A 6,331-nucleotide genomic window follows, 5' to 3' on the forward strand; every position below is an offset into this window, starting at 1 on the left:
GAAGGAAAAAGAAGCGTGCGCTTACTGCGGTTATGCTAGGGAAACGATGGAGCACGTTTTATTAGAATGTGAAGTTATCTGCCCAGCGGTTGCTTTAGGCACCTCTGGCCTCCTTGAAGCCCTTGGGTTCAGCGAGAGCAGTGGAAAAGTAAACATGTCCGCAAGAGAGCTTAGTAAGAGGCGATTGGAAGATTGGTGGAAGAAATATTACAGGGTCTCTTAAGATCTCTCGTAAGACGTAAACGGCGAAAGCCTACTCTTCCTCCTGTTATCAGTCGCCTCTTTCTCTTTGCTTCTTCTCTTCATTAGTGGTAATTACTTACAAATCATTTCTGTCACTATTAGTCATTACTCTAATTATTGAGCATAATTAATTGTAGTCGTTACAAGTTGCCGTTGCATATATTGGTCATGTCGTAGTCAGTACTAGTAATTACAAGTCATTTCAGTCATTATTAGTCATTACTGCTCACTAGTAAGCATTTTTAGTCATTTGTAATCAATTGTAGTCATTACAAGCCGTTGCTAGACATATTGGTCATCTTGTAGTCATTATAAGTCATTTACTGCTCATTACTAAGCATTTTAGTCATTTCTAATCAATTGGAGTAGTTACAAGTTGTCGTTAGGTATATTAGGTCATTTAATAATCATTACTAGTCATTACAAGTCATTATTAGTCATTACTGCTCACTAGTAAGCATTTTAGTCATTTGTAATCAATTGCGGTCATTACGAGAAAGCGTTTGATTCAGTCAAAACGTCAGCAGTCATGCAGGCGTTACGGAATCAGGGTGTAGGCAAGCCGTATGTAAAAATACTGAAAGATATCTATAGCGGCTCCACAGCCACCGTAGTCCTCCATAAAGAAAGCAACAAAATCCCAATAAAGAAGGGCGTCAGGCGGGGAGATACGATCTCTCCAATGCTATTTACAGCATGTTTACAGGAGGTATTCAGAGACCTGGAGTGGGAAGAATTGGGGATTAAAGTTGATGGAGAATACCTTAGCAACTTGCGATTCGTTGACGATGTTGCCTTGCTTAGTAACTCAGGGGACCAATTCCAATGCATGCTCACTGACCTGGAGAGCCAAAGCAGAAGGGTGGGTCTAAAAATTAATCTGCAGAAAACTAAAGTAATGTTTAACAGTCTCGGAAGAAAGCAGCAGTTTACGATAGGTAGCGAGGCACTGGAACTGGTAAGGGAATACATCTACTTAGGGCAGGTAGTGACCGCGGATCCGTATCATGAGACTGAAATAATCAGACCCCGCAGGGGCGTCTGCGTCAGGAGGTGTTTGGTGTGTTGCGGCACTACGTACCCGAGCATTCGAGGGCTGGACCCTCCCGCGTGTAGCCGTGCGCGGCTTAGCCGTGTCCGGAGAAAAGAGGATCCTGGGGGTTGAGCCAATGCCGGGTGTTCGGACCTTTACGGCCCTTCGGCGGCATCACACCCCTTTGGCCTGCTCGGCTTCACGTAAAAGGCACCCCTGGACTGACCCACCCGGGGGAAATCGGCAGTCGCCTCTTCCTGTCCACCTCTTCAATCTTTTTTCTTTCTCTCTCACTTTCAATCTTTCCTGTCTTCTGCTCACTTATTCTTACTTCCGAATTTGCGGGTCGCAAGGGTTAACCGTGTGTAATATATTCAACCTTGGGTATATACATTAGATTATAGCGGCGGTGTATAGCTGGCGTCTGCAGGTTTCCTGGAACCTGTAGCGTCCACTTGTTGGGCTCAGTGGTGAGTGGCTACCACCGCCGCCGAATTTTGAAACCATCCTATGGCAGAAGCGTTTCCGCGACTTTCAGATCGGCCTTTTAAAAGAGGTCGCACCGAAGCAATTTTTCAGTTCTTTTTCAAACCAAGCGAAGACGCATTTCCAAAATACCATGTTCTTCACAGTGAAGGCAACACAGCCATAAGAAAACTGTCACCCTTCCTAGTTTCTAAATGCCTAGCAAACACAATTGGACCACGTTACAAGGCCTCAAAGATGGCTAGCGGAGAACTCCTCCTTGAACTGACCAAGAAAGATCAAATAGAAAAGTTTGCCGAAGTCACCAGTATCGGTGGCATTAAAGTGACAATCTCTCCACACCGCTCACTCAACACTAGCAGGGGAGTTATATCAGAAGATGACGTCCTGAAACTCAGCGACGAAGAGCTCCTCGAAGGATTTCAGGAGCAAAACGTAATTAAAGTTCAGAAAATCACACTACGACGAAATGACCAACAGATCCCGACGAAACATGTGATTTTGACATTTGGTAGTAGCACTGTCCCTAGTTCACTCGACGCAGGATATTTCAAAGTCAACGTCAGACCGTACATATAAAATCAGAGGCGGTGTTTCAAGTGCCAGAGGTTCGGTCATGCATCTGAATCATGCAGAGGCAAAGAAACATGCGCGATATGTAGTGCCAATGACCATCCTTCTGATAACTAATGCTCCCGCACTATGGGCCAATTGCAAGGGCGATCTTCCTGCTTACTCACGGAGCTGCGCTTGCTGGAAAAGAGAAAAACAAATAATCGCAATAACTGCAAAGGAAAATATCTCATTCTATGAAGCCAGGAAAAGGCTAGGGCACTTACCTCAAGCATGCTATGCCAGTGTGACGCGGTAGGGGGCAGCGCCACACCGGTTTCGGGAGCCTGCATGGTCCACGTGCGGTACTCCTGTAGAAACTCCAACCGCCCTCTTGGTGGCTGCACCCAGTGCTGCTCCATCATCATCGAAGACGGGCTGGCAGACTACAGTGCTGCAGGGCCCGAAGTTGAACCGAACTCCACGGCGCGAGACGCGAGTCTCGGCGCCTGGCTCTCGATCACCCAGCGCCTCGGAAAAGGCGATGGAGGTCGATCCGAAAACCCCGGCGTCATTGGCGCCAAAAGATCCGCGCTCCTTGAAGCGCTCCACGAAGGAGAGACATCTTGGTAACTCCACTGAAAAAGGGATAGGTAACCTGAACGGTTACTGCCACTCATAGGAGTAATCAGCTTTTTAATACGTGTCACCTACAACTTGTAAGCTCACACACATAAGCAATTTTCTTTCTTTTTTTTTCAATTCCAATAAAATGGCTTTCATCATTCATTGGAATTGCAGAGTCCTAATTCACAATCTAGGTGACACCAAAGACATTACAATTAAGTTATCACCAGTGGCATTCTGCCTTCAAGAAACAAACTTAGGGCCCAAGAACAGTCAAATACTTAAAGGTTTTACCGTTGTCCGAAGGGACCGCGAACACTCAAGCCGTTTGTCAGAGGAGTCGCCATAGTCGTTCAGGACGGAACCCCTACACGGAATGTTCAGTTGAATGCGTCTTTCGAGGCTGTCGCCGTCACCGTTTTATCGCATAAAACCATCACCATCTGTCCACTTTACATCCCACCCTATACTCATTTTACTACTAGACAACTGGAAAATCTAATATACCAGTTTCCGGAGCATTTTGTTTGAGTAGGATATCTTAATACCCATTGTAACCTCTGGGGCAGCGATAGAACATACCAAAGAGGGGAAGTAATCGAAGATTTTATTTTGTCTAACAGCATATGTCTTTTAAAGTCGGATTCACCAACGTATTTCTCACCAAACTCACGCAAATTTAGCTGTCTCGATTTAGCCTTCTGCTCACCGTCTATCTTTAGTGATTTTAGGTGGATAGTCCTCTACACTTCATATGGAAGTGTTCATTTGCCGGAATTTATCAAGCTATCATCCACATTACCTACCATGAACTCTAAGCCACGTCGCTGGAAAATACATCTTGCCGACTAGCCGCTTCTTGTGAAACATGCAAAACTCGAAGAAGTCTTTTCAAATGATGTGAGACGCAAAGCAGTTCGCTGCCTGCATCGCAGCCAGACAGAGCAACAGCAAAGCCTCACTTCAAACAGTGCACAAAGGTTTGCAATGTGGCGTGCGGAGAAAATAACAAGGGGGATACAAAACACCGAACATTAAAATCAAGCCGTCTGTTTGTGGCAGGAGACGATGCCGTCTGGTTCTTAACTGCTTATTACGGCGTGAGCAGTGCGCGGTTCGCACATAATACACGCGGTTGTTTGTTCATTTCCGTTAAAGAACCTGGCTCCCGTGTATACTTTACCCGCGTGGAAAAATCACGACGCGCATCACCGCGTCGCGGGTCCGACGCACCGCGGTGCAGATGGGTTGCCGTGTGTGCGTGCGGTGCGGGGAAGATGAACCACCGCGCGCCGTTGCGTTTTTGGCACTAGGAGCAGTTCTTTGAAGTCATTTTATGCCGACTACGCAATGGGCACACACACCTCACACAAAATTATTTACTTACAAAAGAAGACGTACCAACGTGCGAAAAATGCCAAGAACCGTGCACTAACAGTCATGCATATATTACTCACATGCACACATATTGAAGTACAAAGACGAAACCTTTTGCACAACCTATACCAACTGCACATACCTTCACACCCTGCCTTAATTTTAGGAGATGATTCGATAGTCCCATTACCGGACTTGCGTGAATTCCTAGACGACACTGGCTTTTTACACAAAATGTAGATTAACACAGCCTTTCTCCTATTAAATATTATTATAAAATACCTCGTGTTTGGTGCAGCATAGCCTTAGCCGCTTTTGCGCCTCTAAACCACGTTTAACTTAACTTACATAATCAGAAGAATGAGAATAGGCTGGGGTGCGTTTGGCAGGCATTCTCAGATCATGAACAGAAAGTTGCCATTATCCCTCAAGAAAAAAGTGTGTAACAGCTGTATCTTACCAGTACTCACTCACCTACGGGGCAGAAACCTGGAGGCTTACGAAAAGGGTTCTACTTAAATTGAGGGCAACGCAACGAGCTGTGAAAAGAAGAATGATGGGCGTAACGTTAAAGGTTAAGAAGAGAGCAGATTGGGTGAGGCAACGAGCGCGAGGTGATGACATCTTAGTTGAAATCAGGAAAAAGAAACGGGCATGGGCAGGACATGTAATGAGGACGGAAGATAACCGATGGTCCTTAAGGGTTACGGACTTGATTTTAAGAGAAGGGAAGTGTAGCAGGGGGCGGCAGAAATTTAGGTGGGTGGATGGGATTAAAAAGTTTGCAGGGACACCATGGCCACAATTAGCACGTGACCGGGGTAGTTAGAGAAGTATGGGAGAGGTCTTTGCCCTGCAGTGGGCGTATCCAGGCTGATGATAATGATGATGATGATGATGGTGATGATGATGCGGTTATTACAAGCCGTTGTTAGACATATTGGTCATTTCGTAGTCATTAGTAGTCATTACAAGTCATTAGTAGTCATTACAAGTCATTAGTAGTCATTTTAGTCATTACTACTCATTACTAGTCATTTCTAATCAATTGTGGTCATTACGATCCGCCGTTAGACATATTGGTCATTTCGGAGTCATTAGTAGTCATTACAAGTCATTAGTAGTCTTTGTTAGTTATTACCTAGTCATTATTAACCTCTACCAATCTCTATTATAACGTAATCATTGACTAACTGCCACTCTCAATAATTTTTCATTCTTTAATCTGTCTTTAATCTGTGTTCATATCGCGTGAGGACGCTTCGGCGGACACTACGGTGGTCAGGTCCGCTGACACAAACTTCACCATGAGCCTATAGAAAGGCCTTCGCCTTAAAAGTGGGGAAACGACAAACAACGGAGATCACAATATGGGTTCAGAAACATTGGTTATAGGAATTAATCGTTTTTTAAAACATAGGTAGGACATTAGGCAATTAAATAAGAGCTTGCTGGAGCAACCCACCGCCCCGTTCCAAAGGGGACGCTCATAGCATCCATCCATCCATCCATCCATCCATCGCGGCCCACGCAAGAGGCCGCGTTTCTACCACTTCGTGCATAGCGTTAGCGGCCAGCGCTTCCCGGTAACCTCCCCCCCCCCCCCCAATTCCGGTCACATACGCTCCAGCTGCCGGGAAGCGTGAGAAGCAGTCAGGGATCTTTGAATGCTATCGCGTTCCACTCTTAAAGGCGAACCTTAAGCGTCCTCCTAATTTTTTTGGGGAAACGTACATACTCTGAAGCAAATGGTTCAGGGGAGGAGGTGGACTCCCGGGAGATGATGGGGTTCATTGAGATCTTGATCTACATGGGAATTGTATAACACGAGCATGCTCTGCATGCCACGCCTCTCAAGAAACGCGATCCCTGACTTGCGATTCACAACCTGCGTACGCGACATCTCGTACATAACCGTTGAGGAACTGGCTGCCTACAGTGGTGAAAAGGACACAGAAATAGGTACTACTAGAATAGAACCTGATCTTGAATTGTAGCGCGAAGTGATACAAA

Source organism: Dermacentor variabilis, chromosome 8 (assembly GCF_050947875.1).
Source record: "Dermacentor variabilis isolate Ectoservices chromosome 8, ASM5094787v1, whole genome shotgun sequence".
NCBI lineage: Eukaryota > Metazoa > Arthropoda > Arachnida > Ixodida > Ixodidae > Dermacentor > Dermacentor variabilis.